At 38.1% G+C, this 21,343-nt stretch overlaps 1 protein-coding gene across 2 annotated transcripts in view; it reads right to left on the minus strand.

Moving 5' to 3' along the window:
* LOC134670350 (protein yippee-like) overlaps positions 1-21,343 on the minus strand; it is a 200,692-nt gene that overhangs the window by 71,487 nt on the left and 107,862 nt on the right. The window contains exon 1 of one of the 2 annotated variants that reach the window (XM_063528165.1): positions 8,356-8,507. The exons of the other annotated variant lie outside the window; for it this stretch is intronic. The gene's annotated coding sequence lies outside the window, so the exon portion shown is untranslated. Of the gene's footprint in view, positions 1-8,355; positions 8,508-21,343 lie in introns of those variants that run through there. 2 annotated transcript variants of the gene reach the window in all.

A 21,343-nucleotide genomic window follows, 5' to 3' on the forward strand; every position in this document is an offset into this window, starting at 1 on the left:
CTAATATGTTTCTAATTGCCCGTGCCAACATAATAAACCTAACCGTTATTGCATATTGCATTGTAATATTTATTTTGTAATCTTAACTGTCAGTGGCATACAGCCAGATATTTTTATATTTAGTAGCTTAACAAATAAACTCATTATCATTCATTACACAACCTGGTATCTGGTTGCTGCTCTCGCGGGTAGGGTTACCAGATGACAGGAATTTTCCTGACATGTCAGGAATTTTGGTCTTTTGTCAGGAATGGGGATGGAACACGAAAATGTCAGGATTTTTTTGAATTGATAGACTTTTTTTTTAAATATCTGTTTATTTACTTAAATTAATCCAAAAATATTGTAAAAAAATTATAAATTAGATCCACTCAACTTATCAATAACTTCGTAATTATTAATTAACAAATCTTTACTCAAGCATACATACATCGTACTGCGTTGACGGCTAGACCCCCCCGTCGTCGTCGTCAAAAATATGAATGTCAGGAAAAATATTCGGAAATCAGGAATTTTGTCAGGACATTCTAAATTTGTATCTGGTCGGATTGGAACGCGTCGCGGGCCGAGGTTTGGAGTTCCCTGCTCTATATGAAGTAAGGTCGGTCCTTCAAGTGATCCTGGTGCTTAAAACCATAGTCTAAGAACACATGGTCGTCTCATCCCAGAGTGACACAAGCCTACGTCACAATAACATTGCCACTTTATATAGCGCGATCGCATATTATCATATAGCGCTGTCGCATGATGACGTAGGCTTGTGTCAGTCACGTGACCACGAAAAGACGGGAAGAGAGTACCAGGCGGAGTATATTATTATACCATGCTTAAAACCAAGTTTTGAGGCTTTAAGCAATTTCCAATACACAATTACACAATGCTTTCGTGACTTTGAAAAACGATGCGCACGACACCGACAGACATGCTTAAGATAATATACAATGTAAACGAATTCTAAATAAATACATGTGTGATATTTTCCGTAAACCCACTCATTTGCTCATGACGTATTCGAGTGCCTGTACGCCTACAACCACAGCTGTCAATTTAAACCATGTGCTTGTTTACCGACTTCGAGGTTCTCAACTTTTTTTAACTGTAACGTCTCTCAAAGAGGACTTGGCACATTTTACAAGTATTATACAATAAAAAACGTAACCCTACGCTGATAACTCACAGTTCGTAAACCTTATTACAAAGGGCATAAGGTCCACCGACGGACAGTTTAAGTGTTGCTGTTTGTAATCCCGTAAGGATACACCCGTATAGGAGTTGCAAGCACGTATTGCTCGCCCTTAGAGTTGGTCAAAGACGCCTCATCATCATCTCAGCCATAAGACGTCCACTGCTGAACATAGGCCTCCCCCTTGGACCTCCATACGTGCCGGTTGGAAGCGACCCGCATCCAGCGTCTTTCGGTGACCTTAACAAGGTCGTCTGTCCACCTTGTGGGTGGACGTCCTACGCTGCGCTTGCTAGTCCGTGGTCTCCGTGGACTCGAGCACTTTTCGACCCCATCGGCCATCTTCTTTGCGTGCAATGTGGCCTGCCCATTGCCACTTCAGCTTGCTAATCCGGTGGGCTATGTCGGTGACTTTAGTTCGTCTACGGATCTCCTCATTTCTGATTCGATCACGTAGAGAAACAAAGAATAAAGACGCCTACTCTTCCTAAATTGCATATACTCGAGAAATTGGGACGGGTACCGCGTGGCCGAGTAGCATTAGAAGTCCATAGCTGAAGACGCCAGGTCGAATTCGGCCTCCGCCACTGGAGGGATTGGTCACTAGGTAGTTTATATGACATCTATTTCAGTTCGTACTAAGAAACTTCCCTAAATATATTGCAATGTTTATACACGTACACATTGATCTATAATATATGCCTTCGCCTCGTCTCAGTCGTACCTAACTTAATGACTTGAAATCAAATACTTGCCTATCAGTAAGGTTATTAAGTAATTGATTAAATTAAAGTTGGTAAATTGATGAGCGTAGCAACAAGTAGGTATAATTATATTATTTTTTCTAGCACGCATATATACTTCAATCAATATTAATAGAGCACAACAGATAAGACAAGAGAGCCTTTGCAAGCAAACGTACCTTCTTATACTACAGTCACCATCAGATATATCGGAGCGGCCAAGGTGGTCACAATATCTGAACACGCGCTCTAACGCCTTAACAATAGAGGCGTGTTCAGATATTTGTGAGTGCGTTGGTCGCTCCGATATATCTGATGGCGACTGTACAAGTAGTTAGGTAATGCAACAGATTGATCGTCTTTGTGACGTCATACGTCGCATGAGTGTCATACAAGGTCGTGGACGGGAAACTGATAATATGACAGCTATTATCGCTATTACTACGTAACCTACCAATTTTTCAAACCACGTTCGTTGCAAACAAGCATACGGCCTAACTGATGGTAAGCAATTGCAACTGACATTATTTAGTTTTCGATTAACGTTTGCTATCAACGATTGTCACTTGTGTTGCGAACTCTTTAAATTTTGACAGATATTTGTATTTTTTATGAGTCTTGACAATATGTCACTCTAAAATAAATGCACTGAGAGAAAAGTACAACAAAAACACACTTAGAATTACAAAAATAAACTTAATCCTGGAACAAATTGACTTTTGCAATTTCTATTAGTTCTTGCAATTTCTATTATCTGTTTGTTGAAATTATATTTGGGATTACTGAGCTGTAGAAATAAATAAACTTTACAGAAATAGTGAAACGTCCATAATTATTACTAAAACTTCATTTTTTCCCCCAGTACAGAACTGTTTTAATTCCTGGTGATGATTTTTCTCTCAGTGTGGCTAAACGTTTCGTGCATATTTTCTTTCGGGTTTAATTTTCTTATTTCCTTCAACTTGTGCTCTACCTTCCAATAATAGTCACACCTGAACGAAGACATGAGCTAATTTTGGGGCATAGTTTAGCTTAATCTAACATACATTTTGGGCTAAAGAATGATTTTACGTTACATTAAAACAAGTAACAACAACAGAGGCGGCAGAACACAAAAGGTGAAGATGAACCTTCGTAGAATACATGACAATTTTATTGTTATGATTTGTTTATGGCGCAGTTATATATAGACTTTCGTGCGATAAAAATTTAAGTCTATCTCACTTCTAGTTTGAACTCTGTTACCGTGTAATACGGTACAAAATAGAATCACAGCGACTTGCTATGTTTTGCTTCTAAATCTATGACTTCTTTGAGTCATGTTAGCTAGTATAAAGATAACAGGGGAAAGTATTATAATCGCGCGTTTTAGAATGTTTTATATGCATAGAAAATTCGTAAATATCTACTCAGCAAAAAGGAAACTATGAGAGTAATGGCGGGTCGGTGTTGCAATCTTAATTTGTTAGTTTATAATTTTAATACAAAATCAACGTTCAACATTTCAAATAAATCATGGATGCACGAGGAAAACTTTAAAGGTTGCCGAAAGTCAGTCAATTGTTTTTGTTATTTTAGTTTAAATGTACGAAGAGAATTATTAATCGAATTATTTACGTATCGGATCGGATGTTTAGTTGAAATCGGCCACTGACATTTTTAATGTATCATTGTAATGGACAAGGATAAGCATTAAATTGTTGTTTATAATTTTCAAATTTAGAACGAAGAAAATTACTCATCGAATTCTTAGCGCCGTGGATTCCGAGTGAAATCAGCCAATCCGGCATTTCCGCTGCATCGGTTTTTGTCCGCGGACAAAGACCTGAACACTGGATCGATCTAGATATCTGACTGGTTGGACTGGTTTCATCTGAACAGGTACTGATTTAAGTGACACGTAAGATTGCGATGTTAGTTGGACAATACTAGGGGTCACAGTCACAGTACTACAGTGTAGTGAAGACTGCAGTGCAACTTTGTCAGTAGAAAAAGGTTCGAAATTCAAATTATCCATGGGACGGTTACTCTTCGTGCCTTACATTTTTTTAAATTTGCCGCTTTATTCTACTGACGGAAATGGGTTGACAGACTTTATGTTGCATTTTATCTGTATACATTTATTTAATCTTTAGTTCACAATATGTAAATTTATTTATGTAGGTAGGTACGTCTATTGTTTTTTTTTCTTTTGTTAGGTACCTGTCGTGATTGTTTCACGGGCAGGCCTCATCGGAAGATCAGTGGTAGGTAGAAGTCGCCAGTATCATGCTGAGGTGAGACCGTTTCGTGCCACTTACTCCTTCCTATATGTTTCTCTATTTTGTATATTTTCTCTTCTGTATTTGTGTTTACGAATAAATTATTTCTATTTTTGCAGTGTACTACTGCTTCACAATAATAAACCTGAACTATTGCACATGGTTACAAAACCCGCTCTAGTTCTAATGGTAATTCTCTGAATCTTTGACAATGTTTACGACTTTTGTGCAGGTATGTCATAAAGAAAACGATGCCATTGAATGATTAACCGCAAAACACTATACTTATGTAAAAAGTCGTTACAACCAAGTTTACCAAAAAGTTAGTTTCGCGTGTGTCCTTTTCCTGATAATCCACGTTGACATCAGCAAAATAGTGTTATATTGCTGTAGTCAATAAGGAGTGAAAGCCATAATGAATTCCATCTACCGTAAACATTCAAAACAACTATCCATGTCCCAAAAGTGTGATAAAACTCATCGGAACGAGTTCGACTCCGTCACAATTTGATAGACTCCGTCACGATTTAATAATTTAGGAAGCAATTTGCATCCTTCAAAAGACGCTGTATCAATTTAGAGCTTGGTTAACTTTCGTTTATTTATTTTTATCCCCGTTGACCGCAAAGGAGGTCAATACGCGATACGAATATACAATAATATACATGTTTTCGAGTGGGAGTGACTATGAATGTTTATTTCACGTTTTATGACGGTGCCGATGGATGTACAGTCGACGTCAAATACATGTTTACATTTTTCGACAGTATTACAAAGGAGTAAGGTGCAAAAGTGTAAACATATTTTTGACATCGACTGTACTTTGAGAGCGGATGATAAAAATTTGATGAACGAGTTCGTGTTATCAATTAGCGTTGTTATAAATAAACATCCGTCAAATTTATGGTAGTGAAAATAGGCAAGGTGTCATCGGGTAAATTCTGACGAGAATTATATAAAAGTCACTCATACTCCCTTGTAATAAGAGTCCTTTTTCGGAAATATACGGCACTTGTTTATGTTTATTTCTTTCGGAATTATCCGATTAACTTCAACATTTATTCAGCAGATTCTTACAGTGATTATATCTTACAGTTTATAGGTAGGTACACTGAGAGAAAAATCATTGGTAAACTAAACCAGGAATTAAAAAAACAGTTGTGTACTGGGGGAAAAAATGAAGTTTAGTAATAATTATAGACGTTTCACTATTTCTGTAAAGTTTATTTATTTCTACAGACAGCTCAGTAATCCTAAATCTAATTTCAACAAACATATAATATAAATTGCAAGAACTAATAGAAATTGCAAAAGTCAATTTGTTCCTATTAGTTGACTCTCCTTGTCCCCGGATTAAGTTTATTTTTGTAATTCTAAGTGTGTTTTTGTTATCCTTTTCTCTCAGTGTACCCTACTGAAATATTATAGTAATGCACTGATATAACACCTGTTGACTTCAGTGTGTTTCAAGTTTTCATCCTTCGTTGGCGACCTTACGAGAAGTTAACATACTGCATTGTTTCAATAACACGAATGAATGTCTCCGATTTCGATTTTGTATTTATTCCACCCAGATTGAAGAGCTCTTCAATCAACCCAAATATTTTTAAAACCAAACTCAAATTAAATCAGGACCTACTTATATACTTGCAACAGGCGTTTGACCTGAATTGACCCTCCCACAGCTACAAGGCCAATTCGAGATTTAGTTAGGTATTCGATCCGTTTCCAATATGATACCTACTGATTCTTCAACCAAAAACTACACTTATGACACTGGCAAATCAGTATCATATCGGAAACAGATCGAATGTCTAAAACTGGAATTGGCCTTTACATTGGTTTTAAAATGGAACCAGTAATATGTTATCTAGTTATCATAGAACCCTGCACGGGGCTCTCAGTTAAAATATATTAAACTTTATTATAAAATTCAATAACGGCTTTAAAGGGCTCACAGATTACCAGTTCGCCGGACGATATGCCTGTCAGTTAAACGTACCGAACAACTGACAGGCTGATTTCGTCCGGCGACTGGTAATCTGTGGGCCCTTTATATCATGCTCGTGATGTACGATCATTCATTTTACTAGAACTTAAATAAACGTACATTTTATGACACTCCCACTTCAAATGTCTCTAGTTTGCCCTGAAACCAAAATAACTACAATCACGTATGCAGCTTTTCCATAACCTGACATATTTATTGAAGCTTCAATGAAGTTTGAAGCTTATTATAAAACACATAGAGTTATTTTTCCGATGAAGACATATAAGAAGATACGAGCGTGTGAAAGTAAAGTCGGTAGCTATGTAAATAAACAAATCAGAGGCGCTAGAATGCTAATTTAATCGCGGGGTTAACATCCGTCCTTCTCTAACTGGGTATGTAGGTTTGCATAAGAAGAGGATAGAGAAATTTTATCTACGCTGTACTTTTACTGACAATTTACCTTACCGTATTATTTTATTTTACGGTACTAAGAAAAGAGAAATGTTATTAAAGCATTGGTGGGATTTATACATTTCTACAAAACGATACAATAGAATTAGGATTCTATAAATCAAGCAATACTAATGTAATGATTATTTAATGTAGGAAACTATAATATTCATTAGTTTCATTACGCAATAATTAGTAATTACTCAATGTATAGAACAAAAGACATCAACGAGTCTCTGACCCGACAGGCCTGCACTTCGTTTCTGTAATTTATTTTTCCGATACAAAAGAAGACTAAATAAAAACGAAACTGTACACAACATAAAAGCGGTCTCTCCTAGACACTCTTCGGGTACTAAAGTGGGAATGAATCATATCATATACGATTATATAGAGGTACATTATTTTGGTTTCATAAGTAATAGTTACTGATTTAAAAAAGCGTTTTTCAATTAAAAGACACGTCAAGATCGCGTAGTCTTTACAAAATGCTAAAAAAAACGTAGCTTCTGGCGAAGGTGTCCCACAACCGCCAGGGTGGCGCCGGTGTCATGCACACGGCTTAAAATGAAGGTTAAGCAAAGCTCAAGCGAATCAGGTGACGAATGCGAGTGTCCCGTTACACGGTCCCGCTACGGCCAAATGTAACTGTTTAAGCTTTCTAAGGCAAAGAGTCATATCTTATTACAACAAAACTTTCACATATCAGCTTTATGTTAACGGTATAAGGTTCTATTTTATCTGGCAATGTTTGCTAGGCATATACCACTGTCATAGACATGTCTTTATATGTGTTCTAGAGGATCCCATGGTTGCAAACTTGTTTCTAACTTTCGTTTTTAAATGTTAATAAATTCACATCTAACTGAAAAGTAGGTAAACCTTGTGAATAAATAATGATTTTAAAAGATTTCTTCTATTTTTTTGTTTTCTTCCTAATTAACTGTAGAATCTGTAGATGCATTAATCGACAGAGCGAAGCGAAGGGTACATTTCGAGAGGAATCATTGGGTTGGGATTGTATATGATTTTTCGATAGTTTCTCTCACGATATTTTTTGTAAGTATGGTAAAAATGTAGTTGAGGTATTTTTTTTCTGAATTTCCATTGTTTGAGATATAATTTTTTATTAAATTTAATGGCCTGTTGATTAATAAAACTAAAAAAAAAAACGTATACTGTGCAAACGGGCACAAGTCATTAGTCAATCTGCTGTATTACAATATGTATATAAATATGTACAGTATTTATTATTCTGAAATACGACTAGGTATGTACTCAGAATCAAACGTGGTAAGAACAAAGACTCTACATTTCCATAATAAATGTTTTGAATGTCCTAAAGCTTGTTTAATATGTTTTACAGTGACAATGTTTTAAACGATTTATTAATAAGTCCAAAAAAAAACATAAAGAATCCTTTGTATGAAAATTAGCACGTGCTACGTCAAAAAATATAGAGTTTTTATAAATCTCACAACGAAAGAGCAGACACGTTAAAGAAATATATAAACATCACAATTGTATTGAACAAGATGGTCCTTCGTCCGGATATTTATGCATCCATCAATCAACATCTGTACAGATTAAATTATCGCCATTTATTGATTTACAAACGTCACACCATAACAACTGTATGTTTACGTCGATTGCAGTTGCATAATGAATACATATCACACATAGATACATTATATCGATGTTTACTTTAATAGTAACAACACTAACCTTTCAAATTGAAAAAGTGAATCCGAATTCGCAAAACACTGGCCACAAACACAGCACAATATTACGCAGAAGAGGAAAACTTGAAAATAACCAGCACTATATTTAGAAGGGGCGCTGGCGTGCTATACGTCTATCAAGTCGCACGGTCAGAACTGAACTGAGGCAGCGGAGCGGCTTGTCAACAAACAAAGGCGCAGACGCAGCCGCACATGCGCAGTTCACGCACACATGCGCGTGCGGTGAATGAACACGCGAACAATTGAAGTGAAAATCCGAAGGTGTCGTGAGTTTTTCTTGCGTTTCAATCAAGTCTGTGGTTACTACACGTACTTACCCGGAGGTGTATTCTGATTGTAATAATAGGTTATGAATTTTATCTTGATTAGTTGAGTCGCTTAACTACAAACTAGGGTAAATCCATCTGTGAGATTATACGATTTTGGTATTAAGTATTAAGAACAGGTAAAAGGGTAGATATTTGCTAAGAGGGTCGAAATCGAAAGACTGACTGCCCGATTCGAACTTTAAGATACGTCAATTAATAGATCTAGAAACGATATGGATTAGATGTGTCAGTGTCAAAAGTGACGTTTTTGTGTGAAGAAACGTCACATTTGACACTGACACATCTAATCCATATCTTTTCTAGATCTAATAACTGACGTATCTTAAAGTTCGAATCAGGCCGACAATTATGGACACGATAGTCTGTCAGTTTCAAGCGTGACATTTCTGGTTGAAGAAACACCATTTTGGACACTGATAGATCTTATCCATAACAAATCCAGATCGAAATCATAACCTGTTATTTGAATCAGAATACGCCTCCTGCTTATGACCGGATTGGTAGAGTTGTACTCTGTATATGTATACCTAAAGAAGTGTTTAACCTGAAGGTTAAATGCTCTTGTATCCCAAGAAAATATGTATTTGGCACAGTGCATGAATAGCTTGCTAGATCTAAATCGAAATTAGGTATTAAGTACACACATATACCGAAATTCTGCTGACAATTGTCAGGTCAAGTATAGTGGCTGAACATGGAAGAAGAGCAGTTATAACTTTATAAGTTATGACTTATAACTGATCTTTATAATCAATAATGTATTAATTGATCGATCAAATGCCGCAATTACAGTGACTCTACAAGACTATCGTTGTCGTCTCTATCGTCATATTTTTACGAATTTTGAGACAAATATGTAAGTAATATGTAGGTCTGTACTTATTTATATTTACTTAATAAAAATCTGCCGTGCGCCCATCCCAGTTATAAATTACATGGTTTGAAATGAAGATATCATAATAAAAAAGTAGAGCTTAAAGGTAAACAATCTTATTTTCACTATTTTCACCTCAATAGATTATCTACACCAATACACACCGCACACACAGATAGCCAATGTAAATAAACATACGCACACTAGCTCACACGTCGCGAAAACACATTCACAACAATAACAATTCTTATCAGGTTATCAACAGCAAGTACAGCGTTTACATGTGGACGGCGAGTGACGGAGAAAATACAAGGAACGCATTTATATGGTACAGTTGGCGTCAAAGATATGTACACTTTTCGCCTTATTACAAAGGAGTAAGGTGCAAAAGTGTAAACATATCTTTGACGTCGACTGTGCAGCTGAACGCCTGAAGCCGAGTGCCCTGAGCGGCTACCGCGAAAATCGAAATTCGCAAATTGCGGGGATCTTTCTCTTTTACTCCAATGAAGGCGGAATTAGGAAGGCTTCACCAAGGAGGAGTTTTGGCCGAAGGGTGTCAAGTTCCGGCGGTTCCGCGGCCGGCTCCCTGACACTGCGGGGTTGCGAACTGCGTCGCAACCATAATTGTGTTTTTAGTTTTAAGACATATTTTGTAATAGTTTTAAGGTATTTATCTATGGGCCAATAGTTGCCTGAAAATAAATGTTTTCATTCATTCATTAGAGTGACAGAGAAAAATCCCCGCAAATTGCGAACTTCGATTTTCGCGGTTATAGCCCTGAGTGGTAAGATTCGCGGCTTCCACACCCGTGGTCGCTGGTCGTAGATTTAAATCTAATATTAATGATTTTCCCGGGACTTACATATGTAGGCAATAGCATCATAGCCATATTTGTCAAAGGTAAGGTTAAAGGTTACAGGCCTGTTAACTTTGCTTTAGACGAAGTATGAAGTGACAGGGTACAAAGTAAGATATGCTAGGCCTACGGTTCTAAAGACCCAATTAGATGGTCCAAGAACTTGCATGCGATTTTGGTTACATTGCGGTATTTGGTCGATCGACTTAATTTCCTTGAACTCTGTAATTAGCAATGTATCTGTCGGCGGCCGATCGTAAAATCAGGCCGTTCTTAACGCTCCTGTGTAGTGATTTGATTTTGACGGTAATCACAATAAACCAATAGATAGGTAGGATACGTTCGTTAGGTTGCTTAATGATGCCCGAAGGGCAAACTGTTCAGAAATAGGAGAGATTTTTACGATATGCCTAGGACTTTCACGATTTGTCTGATCTTACGATCGGCCTTCGACATATCGAATATTGCATACAAGTTCTTGAACCGTCTAAATGCGACTTAAGGCAAATGCCCGGCAAACGATGGCAGCACACGGCCAGGTTAATATTGGCACGCTACTAACGCCCTTGAACTTGAAATAGGTGAAACCGAAACAATTTAACGCAAGTCACTCATTTTAGCATCCACTGAATTATAAACTGTATTCCGTTGTGTTAAAATCTATTTTCATACGCGTGGGTGTGAGATACGAAATTGCGTAGGTTCATGGCTAGCGTCGAGAAGCGTGAAACAAAAATATAAACATCAATTGATGGCGATTGTACCATTCTATTTCTATAAGTCAATTTGCGCTTTAAATAAAAGCATTTAAGTCATCATTTACAGTGCCGCAATAATGCGACATACGGCTTTTGGCCACTCATATGTTTCATTGACAATGGTCAATGACATATGTGGAGCTAATCGGTGGACGGGATGTTACCAAATTCACAAAACAATTAATTTTGGTAAAATCTCCCAATTCAGAGTCGTGGAATATATGGCGCCCAATACAACAGATTATATAATAGTTCTTACTAACCAATACGTTCCACGACTCTTCTCTTTCCGAACAGACTCTACATCAGAAACAACTCTTCTATAAGTAAATAAATCTCAAAATTTGTGTCTACTCGGTTTTGCGACATTCTGCGCTAAAGAAAACTTCAGTCATTTGATTTAATATTTTTCGAGTGTTCTAGATCGTGTATCAAAAGAGAATGAAGAGTCTAATCCTAACACACAAAAATGGGGGTACGGTCAGCCAAGAAAGTGGTCTACCACATTTCGACTCTATCAATCAGATGATAGAATCGAAAAGTGGTAGACCACTTTCTTGGCTGACTGTACAACTTTAAATAGAAATGCCCTGATGACTAGATAAATGCCTAATAGGTAATGTACTTTTGTATTACTTATATGTATGTTAGAAGACTTAGAAGTATTAGTATTTGTATGCATTTGGCATCAGTATTAGGTACCTACTTACAATACTAGCACCATATCCACCATGTTGCCATCGATCTGTCCTTGAAAATAATAGCCACGTGTAACGAGGGGCTATCATGGTATACCAACAGGCTAACACTGAAAAATCGATGTTTAAAGTGAGCTTCATAAATTGTTGTATCTATACTAAATTCTAGGTTGGCACAAAAGGCGGGAGAATTTCGAATTTTACAAATCCGAATATAAGGGCCGGTTTCTTGTCGTCAGGAGTTTGGTGGATAGATGTAGTTTATATAACACTTTAAACTCTCGCGTTTTGTACACATATTCAATTACACAAACGGGTCTACCGCGATATAATTTCATTGTTTTTACCTTTAATTCCTACGTTTCAGCTGAGTTGCACCATCCGAGTTGAGTTGGTCTTTCCGTGACCACAGCTGGTGCAACTCAGCGGAAACGTCGGAATTAAAGGTAAAAAAAAACTGGTCAAGTGCGAGTCGGACTCGCGTTTCAAGGGTTCCGTACTTCACACAATTTTCAAAATTTTTTTGTACGTGTGACGTGACGTGAGTTAAACGTCTTGAAAAACCCGAATGGGTCAATCGAAAACCAGATGTAACATGAAGTTTTCTGGCGTGGTGGCATATCTCTACATCTCTGAAGATTAAATGCCGAACAATAGTACAAGTGTCCAAATGCGTAGAGCTGAAAACTCGAGCGTCCGACGGGTCGCGCTTCCTACAACTTCCGAAAGTGTTTTAAAAGCAAAGGCCGAAGAGAGATAATACCTACAGGGTGACCAAAAAACAAGTGTATTTCCGTAGCCAGGGAGGTTTTGGGATTATACTGAGCAACTTTTAGTACGGGACCAACCCCGAAATCGCGAATAAAGAAGTATCCTCCCATAGAAAACGGACCAGCCAAAATGTATGAAACAGCCAAATTTTTCTTCGCGATTTCAGGATTGCACGTTGGCAACGGGAATACACTTAGTTTATTTTTTAGCCCGGAGTATACCTACTGCTTTTTAAAACACGTAACAATAGTAACCTAATCAATCAGTACAGTCAGCAGCAGAAGTTGCTAAGCGGGAGAGTGTTCTATTTAAAATGATCTGGACGCGACTTTATAGTAAAGACAATAAGAGCATGTCAAGGTAATTTTGAACACCTCGGCCGCTTAGCAACTTCTGCTGTTGACTGTACTACAAGTACCATTGCGACTATGTGCCAGATACAGCCTAGTCGCATTTTCTGTCTTCAGTCCGACTCACGCTTGAAGCTAAATGCACGCCTCTTTGGGGAGCTTCGGGCCTTCGGCCTTATGCGGATATCGGCCTAGGGCCTTCGCAATAGCTGTCTACATCACGTTTCACTTAAACCATTGCGGCTGTGTCCCTAAAAAAACGTTAACCGCATTTTTGTTCTTAAATCCGACTCACGCTTGACTCTAGATTTCTGATAGGTTTTCCTGTCATCTTTAGGAAAAGGACTATTTTGTGTATTTTTTTCAGAATTTTAGACCCAGTAGTTTCGGAGATAGAGGGCGGGGAATGGTCATTTTTTGACTATTTTCTTGAATAACTTCTAAAATTTTTATTATAAGTTTATAAAAAAAAAATATATTTGAGTTTCTCAAAATGAGTTCTTTCGTTTGATATGTAACACGATATAGTTTTCAAAACTTTGTTTTTTAATTTTATCGTTTACCCCCCAAAAGTAACCCCTATGTTTAAAATTCATTTGTTGACGTTACATATCCGTCTTTGGGTCACAGACTTACATATGTGTACCAAATTTCAACTTAATTGGTCTGGTAGTTTCGGAGCAAATTGGCTGTGACAGACGGACAGACGGACAGACAGACGCACGAGTGATCCTATAAGGGTTCCGTTTTTTCGGTACGGAACCCTAAAAACAATGAAATTATATCGCGGTAGACCCGTTTGTGTAATTGAATAGATGTAGTTTACACCGAAATCCGCCGAGAAGTTCCGAGTCCCGCAGAGAGGCATGGAGAGAGCGATACTCAAGATAGCCCTACGGGACCAGAAATGTAACAATTGGATCCGAAGCAAGACCATAGTTAGAGAAATCATGGCCGTCATAGCTCAGAGAAAGTGGACACAGGAGAATGGACAAGAGTCGCTGGACAAGACGAGTCCTTGAATGGAGGCCTAGAGCGGACACCCGAGGGAGCGGTAGACCACCGCAGCGCTGGGTGGACGACATCCAACGACACGGAGGCCGAGACTGGATGTATCGGGCACAAGATCGACCGGAGTGGAAGAAAAGGGAAGAGGCCTACATTCAAGATTGGATCACCAAAAGGCCACCATAATGATGATGACCTCCTCATCAAAACTACCTTGTGCTACGAATACCTATTCGTAAGCCCAAAGACAGAAAATAAAGTTATAGATACAAAAATAGAGATAAACATAGGAAGGAATGCCACGAAATGGTTACATCTCAGCGTGGTGCTGGCGACTTCCAGCGCTAATCTTGCAAATCATCCGATGTACCCATCTGGTAAAACAATCACGACATATCACTGTACGTACATAGTGCTATTATCTATTCTGAGTAGTCTGTACTGACAACAAATTGAATAAAAATAATTAAATAGTTAGTTGCTAAATACGAACTACACCCTAGGCTAGTGAATCATGTTTTTAGCTAGACTTGACTCACTGACAGCCTCAAAGCATTCGAAATTCCCCGAATTCAAACATACAGCCGCACAATAGACGTTTTTCCTAGTAAAAGGGGAAAGGGGATGTCTGCGGTTTGCGGAATTTTCCTGCAGTAACTAATATAGTTGGTAGCACTGCAGTACTGTCGATGTACGATCGTCATATTTTTAGCGAAACATCAAGTACGCCTTTATAAATTTTATAATCAAAACCCTTGAAGGTTAAGATTTAACACACTTTAAAACAAACACTTTCAATCTTATGCCATACTGAATAAGGTTTAGATTTGTGTACATATTAACGCTTGCGTGTCAAGGGCTTGATCTCACAGAAGATATCTCGGGTCAAGGCACTCCTTTTATTTACAAAACCAAAAGGTAATATTAAACCAGGGCTGCCAGATCGTATTAATTAGGCTACGAAATTCGTATAATGAAATTATTTTCGTATACATGTCGTATAGTTGGTCAATCGGTATAATTGGATACGAAACAAACACCGATGTTAAACTACTGTCAATGCTTCAAAAAACAGTGTGCCAATACTGTTATACGATTTAATGGAACAGCAACTACTTAAATACACGTCAACGTGGGCTATAACCGCGAAAATCCAAGTGCCCAAATTGCGGGCATCTTTCTCTGTCACTCTTATTACGCTGTCATTGGAGTAAAAGAGAAAGATCCCCGCAATTTGGGGGCTTACCGCAAAAACCGAAATTCCCAAGTTATTAAAAAATCGATTTAAAATAATAGTTTTTTTTTGTACTCGTATAATGCAATCGAATTTCGTATAATTGCGGGCACAGGATCGCATAATCAAGATTTATGTACTGGCAGCCCTGTATTAAACAGTACCTAACTATGTCTACATAACATTTTGATCCTTTTATCAATGGATAAAAATTCAAATTTTATTAAACAATGTAATAAAACTTAAACATGTGTACTTGGGAGCGAATTTCTACTAGGTACAGATCTTGACTTGGATTTCGGCCTTCGCTTTAAGTCTCTGATTTTTTGCCCTCGAACTTGATTTGTTAGTTTTTTGTTAGTCTACACTACAAGGTGTTAGTATATTTTATTAATACCTATTGGCTTTTTATGATAACAAAGTGTGGTCGAAAGATTAGGTGGCAATCAATGATCAATGTTTCATGGATACCTAACACCTAACCTGACATTGGCGGGGTAAAGTTTAAGAAATAGTTTTTGGCCTATTTTGTCACTTGTCAGTCACGTTTAATGATATGTCCTTCTCCTCGCGTCGTTACCCTCATTGATGAGGGTCGTAATTCCCTTAACGTAGCGTAATCTTCTGGCTGACGGTGTCTCGACGTTCATCCCAATCTTTGGGAGCATGGCGTTCATAGGCACAACTTTTAGCTCGTGTCTGAAGCTGTGATTTGGTCCTACCATATTGTAGGACTTCGATCACGAAGTCAATAGGTCCTCAAAAATGCCTCACATAATTTAATGGACGCCCTTTATTCTCTATATGCACGACTGTAGCGCCCCCCTTTTTTAATTATCGGACGTCATGCATTTTAAATTGATTTTACGCGATAGGTATTAAGAGTTTTTAAACTCTTTATCTCTCTAGTTTTATTTCAAGGTTTAGTTCTCTGACCATGAACTTCGCCAAAAGCACGCTAAAGAGTAAAGACCCTTCGCCATTTAAGTATATTTGTTAGTCAGGTACTTAAGTATGTTATCGCTAAAAGGAAGTCGATGGGTCCACAAGTCCAACCATGTTTTAATTATCCAAGTGTTTGTAGAGTAGTTTAGATTTACATTCCGAACCGTATTCCATTGCAATAAGGTGCAAAATGCATACATATCTTCGCCATCTGTACACTTCTTCGTAGTTGTTGGAAGTTCAAATATAATTAAGTAATGGAGTGCAGTTGGTGATAAAAGTGCCAGTAAAAATGGCCGCCCTGCCAGACAGGTCATAATAATACTTTTGAAATGTTGTTTTAGAACATATGTATAAATATTAGTGGGGCTGTTATATAGGTAGTAGACCTCGTGAACCCCCATGGCTATGCCATCTTGAAAAATTCCAACAACTAAATCGAAAAAAAAAACATTTTATCGAGCCGCTCACAAATTTTACACGAGAATCGGCTGAGAAATGCGTCCTGAAGAAAAGAGCATCCGGAAAAGCGTATTTATGCTCATGTTGAAAAGATATTCTCTTTAATCGGTCTAAAATGTTTATGTTTATAATTTTCAGATATTTTTGAAAGCAGTGTCGAAATACCTATAGGTATGATTTGATGACCCGTTGTCTATTTTGATGTGACTTTTAGTGTGTTAAGCTTTATTGGCTAAAGTTTTCCTGGTTCTAAAATCAGCATGGTTCTACCGCTTGTAAAGTGGGATATTTACAGTGCTTTAGTTTCCAAGCCAATTACGTACATCCATTCCCTCACGCTAACACGATAATGCAAGCTGGAAAATAAATTATTACTGCACTAGGTCAAGTGGGTGTTATTGCAGCCCACGTCCAGATACTACTGGTGTGAGTTCCGATAGCTGCGCGAGTGCAAGAGTCGAGTTGGGCGCCAGTGTTTTTTTTTTTACATGTACTATGTTGTGACGTTAAAATAAATGTATTTCTTCTTCTTCTTCTTCTTCTTTCTTCAGTGGGCCCGATTCGGATTTTGAAATAGACATCTATTAGATATCTTTTAGGCATCACCAAGATACGATAACGATATGTTTAAAGCCCCCTCCACACTCGTGCGCGAATCGCGGCGCGAAGCCGCGAACGCAAGTGTGGCGTCGATTTTCGCAGACAGCAAAATCGACTCCACACTCGCGTTCGCGGCTTCGCCCGCGATTCACGCACATAGTCTGGAGGGGCCTTAAGATCTAACCTATCAAATTTGACATTTGCGCGATTCTGGAGATACTCTTGAACGATTTCCACAGGATATGACTTAAAGATCCAATTCACATCTAATAGACATCTTACTCTATGTAACGTAAAAGTGACATTGGTTGCCCGAATTGCGCTGCAAAAGAGAACTAGTTGATATCTAAACTATAACGTATCTAGAATGGATCTAGTACGTGTCGTCTCTTGTGAATATCTTGAAGTTCGAATACGGCAGAGTGTAGCATAAAATAATAATTCAGCCTATATGCCACTGCTGGGCACAGGCTTCCTCTCATGCGCGAGAGGGCCTGGGCTATAGTCCCCACGCTAGCCCAATGCGGATCGAGGACTTCACATACACCTTTTGAATTTCTTCGCAGATGTATGCAGGTTTCCTCACGCTGTTTTCCATCACCGAAAAGCTAGTGGTAAATATCAAATGATGTTTCGCCAATGGCGACTAATAATTCACGTGGGTTAACCGTTCGGTTGTGATCTTAATAATTTTTAAATAATATGTGTCTATATGTCTCACGAAAGTTTATTTTTGATTTAAGGTTGATAATGATGGCCAAACATTTTTATACTAGTTCGCGTGAGAATTAGACTCGCGCGTAAATATTCGAAAAGCAATTGGAACGATCCACTGAGCGCGTAAGCGCATAAATAACGCATTTTGCGCTCAAGAGCAGCGTTATTGTAATGTTGTTTGGATCTCAATTTATACAAGTGTTATTGGCATTTTATTTTGGGGAAATCGCTCCTCGAAACGAATAAACAAACTGCGAGAATGGTTCTCGTATATTCTAACGAGTTCCAAGATGGTATTCAATTTCAATAAGTGTTGTAAAAGAAGGGATATCTTTTTTAAGCTGCCTTTCCACTAAGGCGGAGATGAGAGGAAACGTGCAGGAATCAACCAATACCACTGCTTGTAGATTTGTAGGGCAGAAAAGAACGACATTTTTGATATGTTATGGTGGGTTCGTCAATATAATTTGATTTGCTTTATTTACTAATTGTAAGTATAAGCTCTAGGCAGCATTGAAATTAGTACTCAAAATGTTACAAAATATGCACTGAAAAAAAATCACCATGTAAATAAATTTGGCCAAGTTCTATTTCCACACATGTACCTGCTCTATTTGTAATAAAGTTGTATGTTAATTTATATGTAAATAGATGAGTGTAGCTGTAGGTATAAAGGTAGCTGCTTCTATTTAACCCAATTCTGTTTTCGCAATTAGGTTAACTTAACCGATTGGAAGCGACCCGTTTAGAAATAGGGCAAATTCAAAACCTTCTCCTCGCCGATTTTCGTCGTCTTTTGTTCTTTTATGCTATACGAAGTATATGTTACTAGAACGTGTTATGTTATACTTATGTCGCCTCTGCCGGTGACTTCCTCGGCAAAGAAGTCTTTTAAATATTCAACCCGAATTCTACCCACACTTATTCGGGTTTGAATATAAAAAAAAAACTGTCTTAAGATTTCGTCACACAGGCGCGTTTTCCGGGCGGCGTGAGCGTTTTGTATGTAAAAGCGGCGCGCCCCACTCACGCGCCGCCCATAAAACGCGCCTGTGTGACAAAGCGGCGCGCCCCACTCACGCGCCGCCCATTAAACGCGCCTGTGTGACGGAGGCTTTAATCTAAGGGTTAGAATGTAAAAAAAAAAACGTTCTTAATGCAACTCTACAACATTTAAAGATATATTATTATATGTTTCAAATTTTAAGATCGCACTTTTATCGGTTTAGGCTGCGCGTTGTCTGTCAGTCATGCAGTTACCTACTGACTCAAGAGGATCAACATTTAGATGTGCGATATAATTTGATTATTGCGTTCGTTTCGTTTTATCAAGGCGTCAATAACTGGAGTCTTAAAGTGGCCACTGATGAGCCTTCCAACAGTCCAAATAGCGTGGCTGCAATCCGAAATCGGTGTCGTGAATGTCAAAAACGTACAATGTTTAATATTAGGATGCCGTCCATTTGGATGAATCCATAGTAACGGCATCCATTTGGAAGGCTCGTAAGTGGCCTGCTTTAGCCAAGATGACAATCGACAATCGTTAATAGGGAACATTAACGGAAACTTAAATAATGCATGGAAACAGCCACGTGACTTTTCGTAGCATCTGTCATCCCGATACATTTTTTTCAATTCGTTTGGCGTTTGTCGATGTACGATTGTGATCTTGGCTAGGCCCCCGATGTTTACCGCATTCTCCCGGGTTTCCCGGCAAGTAGCAAAAATGCTTTGTAGACGCAAAACGTTATGGCTCCTCTACACGATGGGCCAGCGCCAGCCACTCCAAGGGACATACAGTACAGCCGTATTCGAACAATGAGATACGTCAAATACTAGATATTGAAACGATATGGAATAGATATGTCAGTATCAAACAAGTGTCAAAAGTGACGTTTTTGTTTGAAGAAATGTCAATTTTGACACTTGTTTGACACTGACATATCTAATCCATATCGTTTCAACTTTCAATATCTATATAGTATTTGACGTATCTCATTGTTCGAATATCAGCTTGCAACCATGCGGTAGAATGAGATAGCAATATCACATGCTCCCTCTAACGCATAAGTGCGTCCCTTGGAGTGGCCGGCGTTTGCCCATCGTGTAGACGAGCCATTAAATTGGTTATTAGCGGTGTCAAGTATGGCTACGAATATGGCTCTCGACAGTCTCGATCTCGACCCGCTCCAGTTTGCTGCATTAAAGCCATTGTGTGGCTTCTGTGTTGATGCTTCGGCCTTCGATTTTGTGACCTTTTAAGAGGAACGGGAACGGCCGCTTCTCTATACAAACGTAACGTTTTCCTATCTGGATTTCGCGAGGAGATTTCGAGCGGGTCCTCGTGGGGCCCTCCAGTTTCGTCTTAACTTTATCCATAGTTGAAAAATACTACCCATATATTTTTAACTAGAATTGGTTTTACGAAAATCTTTGCTTAAAATACTTCTAAAGAAGACTCAACAGTAAAAAGTTTAAAATAATTCAAAATAACCTATAGAGGATTTTGTAATAGATGTTTGTCAATTCAACGGCATTCCCTGTTGGAACATTTTTTACCATAAACAAAGATAATTTCAAATAAAGAGTTACGGTCATGGTAAATTATGTGGCTACAGTACATTTACTGCCATCTTTCGACAGGCGATTAAAATTGTTAGAACGCCATTTGACTTTGATCATTATTCTTTCACTGATATGATGTTAACTTGTTAAATATTAGGTAATATTAACGCCATCTACTCTAGAGTAGACTGAAGGTTATGGCGCCATCGCTCGAAAAGATTACACCATACCTTTGGCCTACGAGTATAGTCGAGTAGATGGCGTTAATATTTATTTAATAAGTTAACACATATCAGTGAAAGAATAATGATCAAAGTCAAATGGCGTTCGGACAGTTTTATGTTCTGTCGAAAGAGGGCAGTAAATTTACAGTGGCTACATAATTTACTTTGACAATCCGTCTCTATACACTCTACTCTCTTTGCTCATAAGTAACACGTGTATCATAGGTAATATAATAAAATTAGGATCGATATAGACTGCTATTGTTATCTATTATTGTTGTTGACTCACTCTAATTCCAACCCACTCGATGGTGAGGCTATGACACAAAGCGTACATATTTGATGGAGTCGGCTAAAATAGGAAATGAAACTTACTACGGTAGAATGTTTATGAAAAGAAACGTAACCGTCTCATGCCTGGGGGCCGATTTTTGAATTTCGACCACTCGACTTCGTGTATTTCGTTAAATAATTTCTCCACTACTAGGCATTTAAATTTTACTAATAAAATTGAAATCGAGTGGTCAATACCAATAGAATCCAAATTTCGATCGCCCGTATTTCAAAAATTTTCAA

The sequence above is a fragment of the Cydia fagiglandana genome, chromosome 13, assembly GCF_963556715.1.
Source record: "Cydia fagiglandana chromosome 13, ilCydFagi1.1, whole genome shotgun sequence".
NCBI classification, from domain to species: domain Eukaryota; kingdom Metazoa; phylum Arthropoda; class Insecta; order Lepidoptera; family Tortricidae; genus Cydia; species Cydia fagiglandana.